Below are 22653 nucleotides of genomic sequence, written 5' to 3'. Positions count from 1 at the left end.
ATTTAAGAAGAATAGAGACAAATCTTGTTACTATGTTGATGAAGGAGTTACTGATGATTCTTATGAAGAACCGATAGTCAATGGATGGGCTTTTGTTGCAATAAAAGAAGATCAACCGACACCTACTGTTCCACCGGTAGAGTAGGCCCTGACAGCTAAAATTGAAGAAAAGGATGAATGGATCATAGATTTCGAATGTTCACATCATAAGACTGGTGATAAAAGTAAATTCTTATCTTTATAGGAATATAGTGGAGGTTTAGTAATATTTGGCAATGATAAAGCTTGTTTAATCAAAGGAAAAGGCACTATATCTTTGGATGGTAAGCACAATACTGACAAGGTTTATTATGTTGAAGGTTTGAAGCATAATCTTTTGAGTGTTGGTCAATTACTTGAAAGGGGATTTCAGTTACAGTTTAAGAATGGTAAATGCAAAATCAGAAACATAACAGGATTGGAGATTGCAACCGATAATTAGACTAAAGGTAATATCTTTCATTTGTACAACAGTGATAAGACACGTTTGATTTCACATATTGATGAAACTTGGTTATGGCATAAGAAACTTTGTCATCTAAATTTTGATCGCATTGTAAAGATCAGTTCAACTAAGGCAGTAAATGATTTACCTAAGATTGTGAAACCTCTAATCCGGTATGTAAGGAATGTCAAATGGGAAAGCAAGTTAGAACAACTTTTAAGAGTATTTCTGAGAAATCCAATAATTTCCTTGATTTAATTCATACTGACTTGTGCGGTCTAGCAAGAACAAGAAGTCTTCAGAGAGATAGATACTTTATGCTAATTATTGATGATTATTCTAGAATGTGTTAGGTTACTTTTCTCAAGGAGAAATCATAAGCTTTTGGAAAATTCAAACTATTCAAGGCAATGGTAGAGAATGAAACTGGTAAAAAATCAAATGTTTGAGATTTGAATAAGGAGGAGAATTTACATCTAAGGAATTTAATACATTCTATGAAGTAAATAGAATTAGAACAAAACTATTAGCACCCCAGACACCTCAACAAAATGGAATTGTCAAAAGGCAGAATAGAACTATTCTGGAAGCAGCTAGAAGCATGATATTGGAAGCAAATCTACCTCATGGGTATTGGAGAGAAGCAATGAATACAATGGTTTACACTTTCAACAGAGTTCACATCAAAGGTGAAACCGATAAGACCCCTTATGAACTATGGTTTGGTAATACTCCGACTCTTAAATACTTCATAATTTTTGGAAGCAAATGCTACATTAGGAGAGATGATTATGTTGGTAAATTTGATCCTAGAAGTGATGAAGGAATATTTCTTGGTTATTCATCCAAGAACAAGGCGTATAGATGTTTTAATAAAAGATTGTAGAAAATCATTGAGAGTGCTAATGTGAATGTAGATGAAAACTTTAGAGGAAATTCAAGGTCTATAGATTCTGAACCGGCAGTTGAGATGATCATAAATGAACCTATACATAGTGCACCGGTATAGAATGTGGATCCAGTCACATCGGCATCATTAGAGAATTCCACAGTGACTGAAGAACAACAACATGTGAATAAACCTAGGTATGTAAGACTAAATCACTCAGAAAATCAAATAATAGGGAATAAGTATCAAGGTGCTATGACAAGAGGAAGATTGGCAAATGAAGAGGTATGTTTAATTTCTCAAATTGAACCAGCATCTATTTTTGAAGCTTGTCAAGATCATTGGATTAAAGCAATGGAAGATGAAGTGGAAAAAATTGAAAAGAACAATACATGGACATTAGTTCCCCAGGCTAAAGACAAAAATGTGATTGGAACTAAATGAGTATTCAGTAATAAACTTAATGAAGATGGTAAGGTAATTAGGAACAAAGAAAGATTAGTGTGTAAAGGATATTCACAGAAAGAGGGAATTGATTATAATGAAACCTTTTCACTGGTAGCTAGAATTGAGGCTATCAGATTATTTTTTACATTTGCAGCTCATAAGAACTATAAAGTATATCAGATGGATGTAAAATGTGCATTTCTGAATGGAGATCTTGAAGAGGAATTTTTCATTGAATAGCCTGATGGATTTTCATTGACAAAAGTTAAGGATATTATTTGTAGATTAAGGAAAGCTTTGTATGGATTGAAGCAAGCTCCTAGAGCTTGGTATGCTAGATTGGACAAATATCTTTTGAAGCTTGGTTACACTAAAGGTAATGCTGACAGCAACTTATATTATAAAGTGACTAATGATGACATCTTGGTTATTGAAGTTTTTGTTGATGATATCATTTTTGGAGGAGAAGATGGATTGTGTAAAGACTTTGCTAACAAGATGCAGGAAGAATTTGAAATGTCTATGATTGGGAAGATAAAATTATTTTTAGGATTGCAGATTTCACAAACTAATAGAGGTATATTCATATGTCAAACAAAATGCTTGAAGGAAGTATTGAAGAAATTTGGTATGGAAAACTCTAAACTGGTAAGTACTCCTATGACTACAACTGATAAATTGACATTGAAGGATGATTCAGCTCCTGTTAATCCAACAAGATACAAATCTATGATTGGAGGTTTACTGTATTTAACACAAACAAGACCTGATATAATGAATGCAGTATGTATTGTTTCAAGATTTCAGAGTAATCCTAAAGAAAATCATGAATCAACAGTAAAAAGGATTTTCCGGTATCTACAAGGCACAACAAATCTTGGTTTATGGTATCCTAAAGATGAAAATTTTGATTTATGTGCATACACCGATGCAAATTGGGCAGGAGATGTAGATGATAGAAAGAGTACCACTGGTGGTGCATTCTTTCTTGGTAGCAGATTAATTTCATGGCTGAGCAAGAAGCAGAGATGTACATCATTATCAACAACTGAATCAGAATATGTTGCAGCAACAACTAATTGTACTCTGGTATTATGGATTAAGAAAATGTTGAAGGACATAAAGGTAAAATTCAAAGAACCTATAATCATTTATTGTGATAATTCAGAAGCAATTGATATATAAAAGAATCTAGTATTTCACTCTAAGACTAAGCATGTTTCTATGAAATATAACTTTCTGAAAAAGAATGTTGAAGCAAAAGAAGTAAGATTGGTTTATGTGAATAGTAAAGAGAAGATTACAGATATCTTTACTAAGCCTTTGCCTAAGGAAACTTTTGAATATCTCAGAGAGAAGCTTGGGGTAATACCCTCACTGGTAGAAACTTGGATAGTTGAAGATTGGCATCGAACCGACAAAAACTAACAAAGAAATCTTTTTTCCAGCTTTGATGGAGGAGAGCTACTTCTCAGGGGGAGTAGTTGGTTGAACTAGTTGGTTGTATGTTCTGGTATTTTTTAATTGCTTTGGCATTTGATGTCAAAGGGGGAGAGAGATATATGGAAAAACATTATCCTAGGGGGAGAGATTATTCTTTGGAGACATTATTCATTGAGGGAGAGATATATACTCTCTGCATTTTGATTTTGATTTCTGGTATTGATCTATTTTGGAGATTGTTGGTTTTTGGTTTTTGGCATTCTATTTGGGCACTAGATGTTTTTCCATCTAGTGTTGCCATCAATACCAAAGGGGGAGATTGTTGGTATTATGGATGTGTTGCATTAGTTTTGTCATTGATGTCAACACTTATCCTTTTGGAGATCTACATTGTTGATTTGGCACTATGGTTATATTGGTTTACTGTTGGACCAACCCATTATTTTCACCGGCAAGTTCAGTGACTTATGCACAGTCACCGGCACTGAGGTTGACTTGTTATCATCTGGAGATCACTTAATTATGTCAAAGACATGGTTTGGATACTTGGTTTTGGTATTTTTGTTAATGGTTTAATCGGGTTGACATATTTGTTGTTACCGACAGATTGGTCAAGGTTATGGACCAGTATGCATTATCTATTCTAGATCAGCACGACACATTATGGAGATAATTTATTAATTGGATATTGTTGTAAATGTATTGAGCCGATGTGATGCATCGCATCTAGACTTGTTTGTAATTGATTTAATTGTAGTATTCTTAGTAAGCCAACCTACACAATTGGTCTTAGGTTTTGTATATATGTAAGATCTCATTTGTGAGATGAGAGAAGGGATATGGTATGTAAGGTTATGGTATGGTATTGTAACATGGTATGTGTGAATATTGAATATCATATGAGCAGACCATAGAGAAGGTTCAAGGAAGGTTTGAAGGTGATTATCAAAGCTTAACCGGTACTGAATCTAGCATTGGAGATGCTATTTTGAGTAGTACATTATTCCAAGATTTAACTATCCTACTGTAGTCATTGCGACTCCCATTTGAGTAGTGTTCTCTAGGCAGTTGACCTTTCTGCATGTGCAGACCCCATTTGTATAAACATACTATCTGCATTAGTATCATCTGATTGTGGGTAAGGTTTCCCACCGTGCTTTTTCACCTTACAGGGTTTCCAAATTAAAATCTTTGTGTTATGTGTTGTGGATGTTGTTTCTCTTTCTATTTCATACATTAAGTTTCACTGGTATTGATATTAATTGTTAATCTGTTAATTGGCATTAAGTTTGGTTTACCAATATTAAATATCAAGTTTGATTAAGTTATAATTGGGTTATAATTCATAGACAACTGATTCACCCCCCCACCCACCCCCCCCCTCTCAGTTGCCTTCCGGTTCCTAACAAGCTATAGACTTTAAATAAATAACATGCTTTACGATAAGTTTTATTATATCTAGAAACAAGATTAGTTTAAGTCTTTGACTACACTCAGTTTGAAATATTTTAAGGCATAAAAGGCTTAATAGTATACATGTGGGTTTTAGGAATCTATAAGTTATTGAAGTCTCATATAATAGAAACTTGTGAGTCCTAAAAATTAAAAGAAGAATAGATGAATAAAAAATGAAAAGATGGAGGAAATATAATAAATTACATTTTTTGAAGGTATGTATTTGTATGCACATGTTTTAGAATCTCATGAGTTTCGATGCATTTTTAAACTCTCAAATGGATTATTGTTACCTAATCATGATTGAATCAACACAAGATGGATATAAAATTGATTTATCATGGTTATGTATGTTTCGCTACTTCAAAACTTTCCAAAGAGAAGACTGACAAATACTTTAAAATTAATGAGTATAAGTGCTAAGTTTGGAAATAAATAACATGTTAAATAATAAAAATTAAATAACATTTTTAAAGATGAAATATTATTTATTTTCTTATAAAATATGCCCAATTTATAAAAACTTCATTTATTTTATTATCGACAAATAATCCAAGAATCAAATGGTAAAAGTTTAATGGTACATTTGACTATAAAGCAAGTTCTTAAATATAGATTAGATCTAGGATAATAATGTTTATCCAAAACAATATAAACAAGAATATTGTAATTTTGGTTCGTACACATGATTTTCCAAGACCTTTATCCAATTGAATTAACCTAGCTAAATAGAATATCTTGCATGGATAATAAAACATATAAATTAAGGTTAACGTGAATATATAATTATATCCTATTTAACTAATATAAATCAGGTTTTATATTTTAAGTATTAATTATTAAATTTGAATAATATTTTAAAATTGACAATTTTAAGTATTAATTTTAGATATAAAATGACATGTAAAATAATTTTAAAAATAAAATAACATGAAAAACTATCAAATGTTCTTGTTATAAAATATGTTCATGTTATGAAAACTTTATTGATTATATTTACGCTGAAGATGTTCCTTATATAAAATAGATCAACTAATTTTTCACATCGACAGCCCATATTTATTCAGGGATGTGCAAGATGATTGCAATGCTCACAATCATATTTCATGACATCTAATTTTGCATTTTCAATTCATGGTTGTTTTCATCTCACCAATTTTTTTATTTACTATGATGTAGCAAGTGTAGAAATATTGGTTTTTGGTTTTTCTCATTTATTTAAAATCTATTTTTCTAGGGTTTCACATCATTGACAGAATGACACAATTTGTGCACACTAAGAAAAAGTTCCATTAAAAATACTGAATTTTTTTATTGAACAAACTTATAGCAAACTCATTCTACAAATCAAAGGTCTTAAATTGATTTATCTATTTCTCATTGACGGTTGTAACAGAATGCAATGATCTCAACCGCCAAACTTTTTATGTTTCATTTTTCCTATCTTTTCTACTGTTGCTAGTTTTGTCATTGTTGCAGATTATCCGTTTAATTTGTGCATATTTGTTTTTTCCATTGATAGGATAGTGCATTAAATGCCTAGGAAGATGCATCATCGAATGGATCCACATTGGTCTTTAATTTAATGTACACATCATCCTCTTTCATGCACGCAATTAAAAATTTGGTATTAAAAAATTATGATATTTCTAGAAAAAAAAATCTCTCCATGTAAAAGGTTTAAAAAGGTTAGGGAAAAAAGCTAAAATTTTAGACAGCATTTCCCAATCAATGCACGATGAACATAGACTATAGGTGGAGAATTAATTCTATCAAGATTCTTTCTCTGTCCTTGTCCACACTCCTTTACAAACAAAATGATTATTATACATTATGTTATATATAAATTTCATTAAATTTACTTTTAAAACAATATAATATAGTTATTGTTTTCATGTTTAAAATTATTGTGGAAATCAAGCTAATTAGAATAAAAGGAAAATCATGAATTCCTTAACTAATTAAGAAATCCTTGACATAATTCAACGGAAGTATTTAGTCTAATAATATATTTTTAATCAAATGAATCTTATTAAAGACTCCCTATTATCCATGTTGCTTCCATTGTCCTTCTCCAATATTGTGTTGTGGCTCCCAAATATTGCAATGGGATTCTTGCATAGGTTAGACACAAATATTTTCAAAGATCGTGATCGTTTGAAAATGGAAAATTATGTTGCTTTTATAGATTTTTGGAGAGAAAGGGATTTGAAATGGAACTCAAGTGCTGATTGATAGTCAAACTGATTATATTTATCAATTAACTCCTTTGGTTGATTTGTTAAGTGGATTGATTGGATACTTAACTAAATAGATTAGATAGATAACAGGATAAATTGGCTAGTTGATTAAATAGATTAGAGAGATGACTGAATTGATTGGATTGTTAGAAAAATGTGATTGGGAATTAAAAGTAGAGATTGGAGAGTTAACTGGTTAGTTAACTGATTTGATTAATCATTCATGATTTTTAACATGTGTTGTAAGACTTTTGAAATCAAATTCATTTTCATCTTTATTTGAATTTGAATTTTGATTTTCGAATGATGAAATTGAAATGCACATTAACTTGAAATTTGTTGAAATTGGAATTTGGTGAAATCGTGAATTTGGAAATATGAGATTAATTGAAATCGGAATTTGGGGATTTGCAGAATGAATTAATTAATTGAATAATTAAAATACAATTATTCAATAATTAGAAAAGAAATTAATTAAATAATAAAGATAATTTAATTAAAGAATTAAAATCACAATTAATTAAATAATTAATATTTAATTAATATTTGAGAAAGGGTTGAATGATGAATGATGAAGCGATGAAAATTTAATTAGTAATGTGAAGAATAATGATTAGGGTGTAATTTAGAAGAATTTATTTAGTTTAATTAAATAATTAAATAATTATTTAACTAATAAGATGAATATTTAGTATACTATCAGTGAGACATTTTTAGGTGTCTACAATTATATTGATTCAAAATTTCACATTAAGTTTTATGCCAAAAATCATATATATATATATATATATATATATAATAATTTATATATCTAGTACACATCAAATTAACATATAAATATTAATTATAGAATATTATTAATATTTTATAATAAAAACTATTAAGTATTACTAAATAATTGCTATAACTAATTTGAAAAATATTTTTATATAATCAACTTAAATTAAAACATAAATTTAATATAATATATATAATGTACAGATTAAATTAATACGTACAAATTTAACAGTTTTATCTCCTCTCTATCTTTCCTTCTATCTTCCTTTCTATCTCTATCTCATTATCTCTTCTTGTATCTATCTCTCTTCTCCCCCTCTATCTTTCTCACTATATCTAACTTGCTATCTCTCCCTCTTTCAATCTCTCTCCCCCTCTCTCCCTATCACTCCCACTCTTTATATCTCTCTATTCCTCATCTACCATCTATCCATTTATCCTCCTCCCTCTCTCTTTTCTCTATCTATTTATAAATCTCTTCCTTCTCTATCTTTCTCTACATATCTCTCACTCATACATGTGCCTCACTAGCTCTATCGCACATGCACACACACACACTATCTATGTTTATACCTCTATATCTGTATTTTATCTTTCTATGTATTCCCCCTCTCTTTATCTCTATCTTTCTCTCTATTACTCATCTATATCACAACATTTATCTCTCACTTTCTCTCTATCACTATCTTTGCATCTTTCTCTCTCCATATATATCTCATTAACATTATCTCTCTTATTTAGTTCATTTATATCTAATTATCTTTATCTTCCCCTTCTCTTTCTTCCTCTCTACCTCTCTCCACATCTACCTATCTCCCTCTCTCTCCTTGTCTCTCATCCACTCCCTCCCAATCCCGTATATATCTCTCTATATCTACCTTTCTCTCCCTTTATCTTCCCAAATAGCTTTGTATCTCTCTCTTTCTCTCTCTCTCTCTCTCTCTCTCTCTCTCTCTCTCTCTCTCTCTCTCTCTCTCTCTCTCTCTCTCTCTCACACACACACACATTGTCTATTTTTCTATCTCTACATCTCTTTGTTTTTTATATCTCTTTATCTATCTCTATATATCATCTCCCTCCCTATTTTTTTATATCTTTTTATATGTATATCTCTATATAGATCTATCTCGACATCTATATTTCTATTTATCTCTCCCTCTACCTCCTTTATCTATATCCATTTATCTCCTCTATGTTCTTTTCTACCTCTATCTTTGTCTCTCCCCATTTATCTATAAAAATGTTTCTTTATCTTTATCAATCCATCACTCTACCTCTCTCTTCATCTCATCATTTCTCCATCTCTCTTTTTACCATTACTCTCTCTCTCTCTCTCTCTCTCTCTCTCTCTCTCTCTCTCTCTCTCTCTATATATATATATATATATATATATATATATCACTTCATATCTCTATCTTTAACTTTCTATGTCTCTCTATCACTCTTTTCATATTTATCTATTCCATCTCTATCTAAAATATGTTCCTCTCTCCTCTCTCTATATATGACTTGTTGGATATTAGAGTTGTTGGAATGTGTTGTTGTCATTGATGTCAACATATTCTTGTGTTTCCTGTGTTTTTGTGATGCGCAGAGTTAGTTTGGTTGCAGATATTCTGATGTGTATTAATGGATTTTGCGAAAGTTATCTCTAGATGATTCAGTATGAGTTTTTATGTTTCAGAAGGTGATTTGATCTAGTTATGTGATTAGCTATGATGATTGGTTTCTCTATTGAAACTGTATTGTTGAGTTGTGATTTTAGGTTTGTACTGCTTCGGAATTGATTCCTTATGTTGTAAAATTTTTGGAGAGTATTTGGGATGTTTATGTGTGTCCTCATTTTTCGTGGATCATGATTTGGAATTTCACAAGTGTATATTTTAGTTTGTTATTGGTGTTCTTGAGCTCCGGTGATGAGATGATATTGATTCTAGTTATCCAAGCTGTTGCACAGGAATTCTGTTGGTGTAAATAATTATTCATCTTGGATATTATTACACCATACTTAAGTTTACTTAGGTACATGCATTTCATAGTAGTTTGGTTATGAGACACTTGGGTGTTTGTGCCACATTGGGATAGTGTGTGTAGGATAATTTCCACCTTTTATGGTGTGATCTTGTTGTTACACTCCACATTCAGTGGGTGATACACCTCATGTGGAATATTATATTGTTTCTCCTACCTACCCACACCTATTTCCTACCTACCCTTTTTCCTTATTGAGCCACATGTCATGTTTGTGTGCTCACATATCCATATAGCCTGGCCTATATAAGGAGGCTCATATTCATTGTATGTAACGATCGATAGATGATCCAGTTGATCAGTATTTTCATCTTGATAGAATACAGTTTATTTCTATCATATATTTTGTCTCTCTTATTTGTGCTTTCCATTGCCTCTTGATCTTGGAAAAATCTCACATGGTATCAGAGCTAGTCCATGTCTCACATGGTATTAGAGCCATTAAAGTGTCATTGGTTTGCTAATTGAGAGAAATTTGATGCTATTTGGGGTTGTGTATTTTGGAGTTTTCTATTGCAGGTTATTATTAAAGCTTTATGGGTCAAATCTGAGGTTACCATTAGATTGAGGAGGACCAAGAAAATCAGTTTTGCCTTTTGTTTCATCCAAATCGGACTTCAGAGGCCAAATCTAGAGGCATTTGAAGTTTGATGCTACAGCAGAAATTTTTTAGAAATTATAATTTTGCAGGCATTTTTCAAATAGCGATATCTCACTCATCCGAACTCATTTTTTTGAGAATTTTTTTTTGTTTTGGAGTATAATTTCACGATCTGTATAGTGGTGCAGGAGTTTTCTGATTTTTGGATACAGGATTGTTAGAAATCATGAAATCCCGATTTTTACAACTTTGGAGACTTCGTTTGGGCTCATATGGACTCCTTTTCAAGTGCCGTTTTTTTTGAAAGTGCATATTTTTTCATCTAATTTCATAATCTACCATCTGTTTGCAGTGATTTAAGTAGAAATTGTACTTTCAGTATTTGGCCATTTTTGGCATATTTGGTACTTGTATTTTGCTTGGATCTCAGTTTAGATCACTAGCAGTATTCGTTGAAGTCTCTTAGATCTCATTTTGAGAAGTTGTAAGTTGAAATCAGAAGTCCACTTTGCCTTGTTTTGCAAGTGGCCCATTGTATATGCACTAAGTATAAAGTGCCAAAATCACCATTTGGGGGGGATTTCTTGATTGAGTATTTTGGGGAGGTGTCTTGTGTGATTGTGCCTCTCTCTATCTTGTGTTTTTTCATTTTGGTGCTATGGGTTCTCCTTAATTTCCACTTTTAACTCCTCATAATTATGCATCATGGAAGATTGAGGCATGGAGTAAACTAATGGAAAAAGGACTCATTCATTATGTAAATGAAACTATTATAGTACCACCTGATCCTAAGGCTAATCCTAATGCTCAAATTGAATGGCTTACTAAGAATACTATGACACTTGGAACTCTTAGAAAGTATGTATCAGATGACCTCATTTTTCACATTGATAAGTGTACAACAATTAAAGAGGCTTGGGATGTTTTTAAGAAATTGTATGGTCAAGTTGATGAGATTAAGGGATACAAGCTTGATAGTGAACACAACTTTAGATCCCATGGATTTTGATACAATCCAAGATTATGTCACAAAATAAACTGAGTTAAGAGCAAAGCTAAAGGATTGTGGAATTGACAAAAAGGATGCTCAATTGGTTTATAACTTGTTGGATAAACTTCCTTCAAAGTATGAAACCTTTTTATCTAGCTTTCACACCCATAGGTTGGCTCAAGGGTCCTCATACACCTTCCTCATTTGATTCATTCATGGAAATGTTGATACTTGAGCAATCTAAGTTGACCATGATGGGGATTCTCAAATCTTCAAAGTCACAAGCTTTGGTGGCTAAAAAAGGGAATCAAAGTAATCAAGGAAAAGGCAAGAATCAAAAGCAACCTAAGTCTAAACCACAACAAGATGGAGCACAGTCTTTGTCTCCACAACAAGGTGATTCACCATTCTCACCTAAGAGGAAATCATTTATGGACAATCATTTTTGTGGATATTGCAAGAAGTCAGGACATGATGAACATCATTTTTATAAGAAGGATATTGATGAGTTGAAGAATCTTCTTGAGAAGAATAGAATCAACCTACCTTCTAGAATGTCTACACTGGCTTCTTCTTCCAAGGATAAAGGAAAGGATCACTCGTTTGGGACAGATAAAGGAAAGGGACAAGTTCTTTGTGCTACTACAAGTCATGATTCAGGGAGATGGCTTCTAGATTCAAGGAGTTCTCATCATATGGCATCTTCGCAGTCTATGTTTTCTACATTTGAGCCTTGCCACATGTTGCAGATTTTGATGGGCAACCATACATACATGAATGTGATTGGGAAAGGATCTATTGCCATTGGGGATAACTCCTTCAATGATGTGTTGTGTGTACCCCACTTGACAAATAATCTTCTTTCCATCTATCAAATCACACATGGGGAAACTAGGAAAACTATGGAGTTCACACCTGATTCAGTTATCATTAGAGACTTGGAGAGTGGAGCTATCATTGCGACTGGGGTGGTTGATCATGCATCTCAATTGTACTCTTTTTCAGATTTTGGTCCTATTGATAAGGTTGGTTCTTCCTATGTTGATGATTCAGATTTTTAGGAGAACTTTGGGCATTTGAACTTGGGGATTCTCACATGTGACCCCATTCTTGAGCCTTGCATTTCATCTCCTCCTATTGATATCACAGCACCTATTGCACCTGATGATGCAACTAGTGCGACAGTTTTGCCTTCTTATGATTCAGTGCAGTAGGATATTTCATGTCTTCCAGCTTCAGTTGATATGGATGCCTACTTGACAGACATTGCAGGTTTGTTTGTGGACTCCTACATTGCAGATTTGGGAGATACCATTGATGACATTCATCTTCTCTTTGATGAAGATGATCCTTCTTTGATTGTTACGAGGGATCACTCTGACCCTCTTGTGCATTCTCTACATGATCAATCTTTAGAGGTTGACATCATTGTGGATACTTTTGTACAACACTTGGAGGAGGTCTCTTTATCTTTTGAGGAGACATATGAGTCTTTGGATATTGTTCTACATTCTTCTCCACTAGATCTTAGAGTGCCTTTTTCAGGAGTGTGGCACAGTTTACCACCTTTGGAGGGGGTACCTTTCAGCATCGACATGGGGACACTTGAGCAGTTTTCAAAGATTCCTTTCATCATGAGTCTTTTTGCTTCATCTTCCCTTCATGGTTGGGAGACTTCATGGATACACCTTTGGTTTTGTTTCTTCCTAAGGGGAGGAATGCTGTTCAATGTTCATGGAGCAGTTTCTTCATTCATCTTTGAGCTTCTATCATTGGTGCAGAATCCAGATTGAGGGGGGGCTTCCTAGTCTCTCTTCTTCTTCTCTCATATGGGGGGACTTTGTCCTCACATGGGGTTTTGTCCTTCACATACTTCTATGAGATTTCTTTGTATCTAGTTTTCATCTCTCTTTTGGGGAGGGTTTTTTCCCATTGGGTTTTTCTCTCTTTCCCCGCTTTGTGAGAGATTTCATTGCATCGGTTTGCATGCATTTGCATTTGTACATGGGTACCTAACATGGCCTCGTAGCCGGGACCCATCTTGCTTTTCTTAGTTGCATTGTAGACTTTAGTGCATTCCCCCAAGTTGCACTTAAGGGGGGGTGTTGGTGTAAATAATTATTCATCTTAGATATTATTACACCTTACTTAAGTTTACTTAGGTACATGCATTTCATAGTAGTTTGGTTATGAGACACTTGGGTGTTTGTGCCACATTGGGATAGTGTGTAGGAGAATTTCCACCTTTTATGGTGTGATCTTGTTGTTACACTCCATATTCAGTGGGTGATCCACCTCATGTGGAATATTATATTGTTTCTCCTACCTACCCACACCTATTTCCTACCTACCCTTGTTTCTTATTGAGCCACATGTCATGTTTGTGTGCTCACATATCCATATAGCCTTTCCTATATAAGGAGGCTCATATTCATTGTATGTAACGATCGATTAATGATCTAGTTGATCAGTATTTTCATCTTGATAGAATATAGTTTATTTCTATCATATATTTTGTCTCTCTTATTTGTGCTTTCCATTGTCTCTTGATCTTGGCAAAATATCACAAATTCACGTTGCTTGTTGATGTCCTTCGATTATGTTCTATGCGTTTTGGTGGTCAGCATTGATCGTGGTGCGTAATATTGAATATTTTATTGGTCTCGTGGTATTCTTTGTGTTATACGACTTTCTGGCTAACCCAATGGTTGTTGCGTGTTGCGGATGATTTTGGTGAAATATTCAATGGTGTTGCATGTTGCGAATGATTTTGGTGAAATATTCAATGGTGTTGCATGTTCAAGGTTTTAATTTGGGTCCATTCTAGGTCCTTGCCAACATTGTATTGGTCTGCATATTGATTTATGTATCGTGTAATGTAATTTTTTAATTAGGTCTTATGTGTTGAGCCTACCTTGATGTTAAGGTTGATTATTTGTATAAATAAGTAGTGTAATCATGTAATATGTATGTATGTGGTTTTTTCTATAATCTTAGAGAGTGTTGTATGTGCAAACAAGTGAATTGATCTTTCAGAAGTGTGTTGAAGAGCAGAGAAGTGTTGCATTGCAAAAAGTGTGCTTAACCGGAACTATGATCAGGCATTTGGAGATGCTATTCTTTCATTTAATGTAACCCAGATTGTTGTCTGATCTTTGTAAGGCAGTGAACCTTCCCAAGGTTGTAGCCCTTTGTTTTTTTGAGCAATGAGCTCTAGGCAGTGTGCCTAAATGCATGTGCATTCCCCATTATAATATTTAAACATACTACTACAGAATATAATCATATTGTGGGTAGGTTCCCAGTATGGTTTTCCCTTAACTGGGTTTTCCACGTAAAAAATTTATGTTTTTTGTGTGTTATTTTTGTTCTTGATAAGATTTGAAGTTGAGATTAATTTGTTTAAGTTTGGTGAAAACTGGTTCACCCCCCCCCCCCCCCCCTCTCAGTTTTTCTGCATTGTTGTTGCCAACAATTGGTATCAGAGCTAGATCCTCTGGAAGAAGCTTGACCACTTGAGGAGATCTTGGATGGCAATTGTTGTTTTCAAGGAGAGTCCAAGACTTGATGGAACTAATTACACTATATGGAAGGACCGGATGGAGTTTCACTTGAAATGTCTTGGAGAAGATTATTGGAAGATCATAAAGAATGCCTGCAATGTTCCTCAAAATGGTCATGTTACTGTAGTCTAGATCAAGGATGTTAAACATAATATAAGAGCTAAAGAAGCATTGCTAAGTGTCCTGACTAATGCAAAGATGACTATTGTGATGGGATTGGATACCGCTCATGAGATCTGGGAGAAGATAGAAACCTTGTATGATGGAGATAAACATGTGAAAGCTACTAAATTGTAGTGCTTGAAAGGAAAGTATGAATTGGTGAGAATGGGAGAAGATGAGAACATTTCATCCTTTATGGCTAAAGTGAATGATCTTGTATTAAACATCAGATGTGTCGGTGAATTCCTTGAAGAAGATGATATTGTATCTTAAGTGTTGAGATCCTTGCCTCCTACTTACAAACAAAAAGTTTTTGCTATTGATGAGATCTAGACTATGACAACTATGACAAGAGATATGGTTGTTGGTAAGCTTTCTTCTTTTGAATGGAGTAGACTTGGTGAATCACATTGGAAAGATAAGACTCTATTTAAAGATACTATATGCGGGAAGAAGAAGTGTGATCTAAGAGAGAGTTCAACTAGGGTTTCCAGATATGAAAGGGAAATGAGAGATGGAAAAACATGAAAGAGAATTGGAAGAGCTTGAAGAACTTATTGCCAAAAGATTGCCTAAGGGAGCCAGTAAGTACGAAGGAAAGTTACCTCTGAAATTTTTTTGATGCAATAAGATAGGTAATTTTTCTTCTAGGTGTCCTAAAAGAGAAGAAAGAGTGTCAAAGTATGATAAGCCTTACAAGCCTAATTTCACGTATAGATATCATAATAAATGTTATTGTGTTCCTGATGAAGGTGTTATAAATGATGTGTTTGAGAAAGGGAATTGAAAAGATGAATTTATTTTCATTGCTATCAAGGAAGATGATCTGGTACCTGTTGATTCTACAAGCAACATTGTTGAAGAGAAAGTCTTGGCTACTAAGATTGAAGAGAAATATGAATGGGTGATTGATAGTGGTTGTTCACATCACATGACAAGTGATAAAGGTAAATTTGTGAATATGGAGAAGTATGATGGTGGTGTAGTAAGATTTGGAGACAACGAAGCTTGTGTAATCCATGATAGAGGTTCTATTTCTCTTGATGGTAAGCATAATAGCAATGATGTTTTATATGTTGAAGGTTTGAAGCATAATCTTTTGAGTGTTGGACAGATGGTTGATAAGGGATATGATCTAAAATTCAAGAATGGGTAATGTAAGATCTTGAATAGCTCTGGTATAAAAATTGCATCAGGAACTAAAACTAAAGGTAATATCTTTCATCTGAATGCTAGTGAGAAAATTTGCTTGAATTCTCAAATTGATGAAAGTTGGTTGTGGCATAGAAGGATGTGTCATGTTAACTTTCACTGCATGATTAAAATAAGTTCTACCCAAGCTGTTAGAGATTTGCCTAAGATAGTGAATCCTACTAATCCGCTGTGTAAAGAATATCAATTGGGAAAGCAAACAATAATTTCATTCAAGAGAAAAATATATACATCTAATGGGTTATTAGATCTTGTGCATACTTATTTATGTGGACCTTCTAGGGTGATAAGCTTGCAAGGTGGCAGATGCTTTATGCTGGTGATTGATGACTATTATAGAATGATGGTTGCTTTTCTAAGGGGAATAATGAAGCACTGGATAAATTTAAAATATTCAAAGCTATAGTGGAGACAAAGATAGGATTGAAGTTGAAGTGTCTAAGATCTTATAGAGGAGGAGAATTCACTTTCGTTGAGTTTAATTCCTTTTGTGAAGAGCATGAAATCAGGAGATAGTTATCAACTCCACAAACCCCTAAGAAAAATGGAGTTGTTGAAAGGAAGAACAAAACTTTTTTGGATGCTACTAGAACTATGATGATTGAAGGAAATATTCTGCATATCTATTGGAGGGAATTTGGTAGCACTCTTATGTACACATTCAACTAGGTGCATATAAAAGGTGATTCTGGTAAGACTCCTTATGATTTATGATTTGGTCATATTCCTATAGTTAGATATTTTAGAATCTTTGGAAGGAAATGTTATATAAAAATAGATGACGATATAGAAAAATTTGATGCAAGATGTGATGAAGGAATCTTTTTGGGATATTCTACTAAGAGCAAAGCCTACCATTGTTACAACAAAAGACTAAGAAAAATAGTGGAAAGTGCAAATGTGCGGGTTGATGAGAGTCATGAGAAGCAAATCAAAGCATGCAGATATGAATCTGATGATCAGGATTTTATTTCAAAGCAAGTAAAGACTCCAAGCATGAAACAAAGGGATCTAGAAGAGTGAGTAAATCCAGATTCTATTGGTGGTGAAGAAGTTCAAGAGACCAAAAATCAAAATGATCAGAAGACCCCCAAGTATGTAAGATTAAATCATTCAGAGAATTAGATTATTGGTGATAAAAATAAAGGTGTGACCACTAGGAGAATAATTGTTGTTGAAGAGACATGTTTGATTTCCAAAATTGAGCCTAGAGATGTTGTTGAAGCTTCTAAAGATGAAAATTGGGTAAAAGCCATGGACGAAGAGTTAAATTATATTGAGAAGAACAATACATGGGAACTTGTTCCAAGACCTAAGGACAAGAATGTAATTGTTACTAAATGGGTGTTCTGGAATAAACTGAATGAAGATGGAGAAGTTGTTAGAAACAAAGCAATACTAGTATGTAGCAGAGATTAATTTAGTGGCGAATATTTGCCAATGGCAAATTTTTCACGTCGGCGACCTGGGAAATGGCGAGTATTTTGTACAAACTGGGGTGGCCATGTCGCCAGAACATTATCAACTTTTGTCAAATTCATGACCCGATCGCCATATATTTTAAGTAACTAATTATTTCTATGTGAGGATTTTGCCAATACAATATACGGTGGGCACATGGTAAATTATTTTTTTTCGCCTACACTCTCTAAGGTTGCCTTAATAGACCACCATAATTCACCTATAGGATTATGAAGATTTGTTAGCCAACAGAACCCAATTCACCCGATATTTTTCTGATGCGTATCTCCATTCACCCCAACTTTCGCCAACTATATTATATTTGCCAATTATTTGGATGACCCATAATTGCCTCAAAAATTACATAAGTCATGTTATAGTTACGTAGGATTCACCAAATATTTGTATACCATATAAAATTCTTACGGAATTCACCATATAAGGACTGGTATAAATACATTCAAAGATCAAATATATCTCTACACAATCTGGTGGGTTCTAGGCTCTAAATTCGGATCAATAGCGAAGTTTCAAACCAAGAAAAATCATTGTTGTTGACTGGATTGGTGACTACTAGTGGCCTAAAGGTGAGCGATCATATTTTTGAAGTGTTATAATATTATTCTGAATTTATCTATATTTGTTTGCATTGTTGAGTTCATTCTTATTCAGTAGGGACCCGTCAGTGCCAAGTGGTCAGCCAAGAGATTCAGACCTCAGACATCTCAATTGTAGGTCGTAGAGCCAATGAATCATATATTATACTTTATAGTCTATTATTGCTTCTTCAACAAATTGATATTTTTTGGCAGCCTTTATTTCGTTGGAGATGTTAAATAGGAAGAAGGGTAGGAAACCTAAATATGGGGAAAGCCATGAGAGGTCAACAAAATGTAGAACATTGTCTTCGTACTTTGGCTTTGGAAATGATTGTGGTGAAAATCAGGAAGGTTCATCATCACAAGTACAAGTACAAAATTCACAACCTACACCACATGTTGAAGACGGAGGCGAACCTGATATCTTAGATCAGAATGATCTTGAAGAAGATTATCTAGTAGATGCCCAAGTTAGCCAAAATGATATAATGGACTTGGGTAATAATGTCATTGATGATAATGCATAGAAGGGGAAAAGAAAAGCCAAATCAAAAAAAGGATCAACCACAATCAAAAAAGGATCGGGAGTGGGATATGTCAATGAGGAATTTTCAAATTAATTGGGCATCAAAGTATCCATTCATTGAACCAGTGGAGAATCCAATTGAAGGTGGGCCTCCAATAGAATGCAAGTTCAAGATTCGCACTTGGAAACATAACAAGGAAATTAGGTTCCAACTAAAATTTGACACCATAGAAAAGCATATGGGTAAAGTTTATGAAAAACAAATGATAGACGGAGTTGAAAAATCAGTGATAAGATGGAAAACAAAAGAGGAATGTAAGCATGTGAGGACTGACGAAGAGTATTATTTTCATGAGAAAATAAAGATGAAGCCTACTGAAGTTAAAGGTTCTATTGAAGCTAGTTTTGGAAAAGCAATGCAAATAGAACAACTGGGAAAAGTTGTTCAGTTAAGAATTATTTTTTATATTTTGAGCAGAGGGCGTGCTATGACATATTTCCCATCAATTAGTGGTTTATTACACTTTTTGAAAGTTCCTAACTATCCTAATAGTCACTGGTTAGTAAACAATGGATGGGAATGGGCAAGTTGTCTTGTTGAGGTTGAAAAAGAATATGTAAAGGAAAAAATAAGAGAGTCAAACTTTATTGCATTTTCTTTAGACAAAGTTACGACAGTAGACAATACTTGATGGGTATGCATACATTTTTATACTATACAGAATCATACCTGCCAACCTCATCTACTATCTATTGCTAAAATGAAGGAAAGTGCGACAGGGGAAAATTTATTTCAGCTAGTAAAGGGAAGTTTAATTGAATATGGAGGTATGGATGACATGATGGTTGCCCAAAAATTGGTGTGTGTTGGAGCAGATGGAGCTTTAGTAATGCAAGGTTAGAGGAATAGTCTTTATACAAAGAATGGAACTTCATTTGCACCATACATTACTACAATTCATTACATGGCTCACATAAAGAATCTAACTTTTGGAATTGTTAGCAAGTATGCTTCGGTAAAAAAAAAAAAATTTAATCTGAAAGCTCTAGTCACACTTCTGTCGAAGTCCAAAGTGATTTATTGAATTTCAACACTTCACTGATGGAATAATTGATGGGAACAAGCTTCTCAAGGATAATGATACCAGATGGATCCCTTTGGATGGTCCAGTGCATTGATTTTTTTTCAGAATATCCATCCTTGATTGGACTATTTCACACAAATTGTGATGAATCAGAGCAACCAAAATTTCCTAACCTTCTTCGGAGGTTAATAAATCTAGAGACACTCTTAACTATAGCAGCTCTTCTGCCCATGCTAGAGGAAATAAGGAATATTATGAAGGCTTCCCAAATAAGAGCTCTGTATATTGCAGAATATGCTACGCTGCGTAAGATGACATGCATGACCCTCAACAATCTCTATCGAAATCAACCAGCACTATCTAATGAAAAATTTGTTAAGTGGCCAAACACTCACAGATTTGAACAATCTTGATAATTTTTTACAAATCGGTGCAAATAGGGAGGTATGTGCCAATGTACAGGGAGTTGAGATACCAATGCACTTCTATGTCATGGTTGACCCCGAGGAACCAAGACAGTGCCCCAGGAAGCAACTAACAAGAGTTACAAGGGAAGATTTTGACAAGATTGTTGAGTCTATAACTACTTCTATGAAGAAAATTGCCTATGAGGTTTCCTCACAAATTAGAAGCAGATTCCCTCTTGATAACCTACTCGAAGCCATGTCTATTGTGTTTCCTCAATATTGGAGCCTTAACAGTGTAGCTGATTTTTGAAGTAAGCTACTGACTTCCATTTTGCATATCCAGAGAATTGAATGGAGTTTACAACTATAAATGGAATATTAGACAAAAATCATCTTAGAGACAAATCATCTCATTTTGCATACACTATGAGGGAACAATATGGCAGAATGGAGAACCCCCACAAAGAGGGATCAGTAACAAGGCATTGGAAATATATAGCTGAGAATGAAGTGTTACATCATTCAATGCCAGAATATTTGAAGCTTGTTGATTTATGTCTTACCATGATATTGGGTTCAGTGGAAGATGAGAGAGTTTTTCAGTGCTTTGGGGTTCCTAAAATCAAAGCTAAGAAACAAACTAGATAAAAATTTGGAAAATTGCTTGAGGCTCTATACATCTAAGTATGGTGTCCACACTTTTCCTTAGGATAGGGCACTACAAATCTGGAGGTCCATATCTGAAAGAAGAGGTTTGGGAAACACTTCAAACCAAAGTGTCGGTGGGACTATTGACTCATGTACTGGACCTACTGGTAGCATTGATATGCAGTTCAACGAAGCTATGTAGACTCAGAGTGAAGAAAAAATAGACAAGAATCAAGAAAGCTTTGTATTTGATGAGGATGAATGGCAATTGTAAGAGATTGGTATTTATTAATCTTATTATTGTATCTCATCATTCATATTACAAAAGCATATTATTATGGTTGATAACTTGATGATATTTTATCATTTTGTCAACTTTTTACAATTAGAATTTAATATTGATTTGTAATTGTATTTTTCAACTTTCTATTTCCATATTTAAAATAGCATAATAAAAGACCATAATGGGTTTATTGATACAGAGATGTTTATTTAGACATGTTGAGAACTTAGATTTTCATTAATTCTTTCAAAATATAGCCATATGATATAATTCATTCAATACACCACTCTATGTGATTCTCCATGCAGAAGTCAATACAAAGTTTCAAAACCCTTTGCAAATGACCTGAATTCCCTTTTATAGAAACAAGGGAGAAACAACAGCTTCAGGTCAATTTGCAACATGTGAAGACTCAACATCAAAATCAATTACTACAACACCAAACATTGAATATATTGTCTCCACTGCCATCATTATCACAAACTCAACACAAATTTGCATGGCCATCACAGTCCAGATTAGCAATTTAACAACTTCTACATGTCTGATGTCTCTTGTTGAAAAAATAGAGTTCAAAATTAAATATTAATTCAAGCCATGACAAATTAAATATAGATAATAGCGGTTCCCAAAACCTAGTAATCAGAAATATAGAAATGCAGAAATGTTAAAAATTGGGAGAATCTGAGAATACAAATTTACAGGCTGAAGGTTTGCACTATGCATCATAGATTCATTGGTTGAATTAGCAATAGCGAGTGTTGGTTTTTTCCTGTTCATAAAAAAGAGTTATTTCAAGCGATGCCAAATTCCAAATAGAAAAAAACATAAAACCTTGAAATTAAGAGTAAAAGCATAAATCTGTGCAATACATACTATGATTCTTGAGATTTTTGTGTCAGTTTTTGTAGGGTGATCCACTCTTCATCTGATGGAAGTTCAATATTCTTTAAACTATGGAAAGTCAACTGCAACTTCATCAACAATCCATATTTAGAAGAGTGACTTGACATCATTGTTTCACCCAATACCGCATTCAAAGTTGTAAATGGTTTGATGAATTCCAAAAAACTTTGGGAATTGTGTTCTTAGGAAGCAGGTCTAAATCAGACTTCATTTTTATCTCCATGTTTTTTTTGTAAGCTTCTTTTCCAATGAATTTATTTGATGGGTCAACAGTCTTAGGCAAACCAAGTTTAATCAAAGTAGTTGTCTTTTCTTGTAGTTTCAATATCTTTTTGCCACATTTATCCATAACTTCTGATGTTACCCTAAATTTCTGGCATTTTTGAAGGATAGATGATGTCTTAACTATGACATCAATGTGGTTGTTAATTCCCTTAGATGCC

This window comes from Cryptomeria japonica, chromosome 9 (assembly GCF_030272615.1).
Source record: "Cryptomeria japonica chromosome 9, Sugi_1.0, whole genome shotgun sequence".
Lineage (NCBI taxonomy): Eukaryota > Viridiplantae > Streptophyta > Pinopsida > Cupressales > Cupressaceae > Cryptomeria > Cryptomeria japonica.
Note: the sequence above shows the minus strand (reverse complement) of the source record.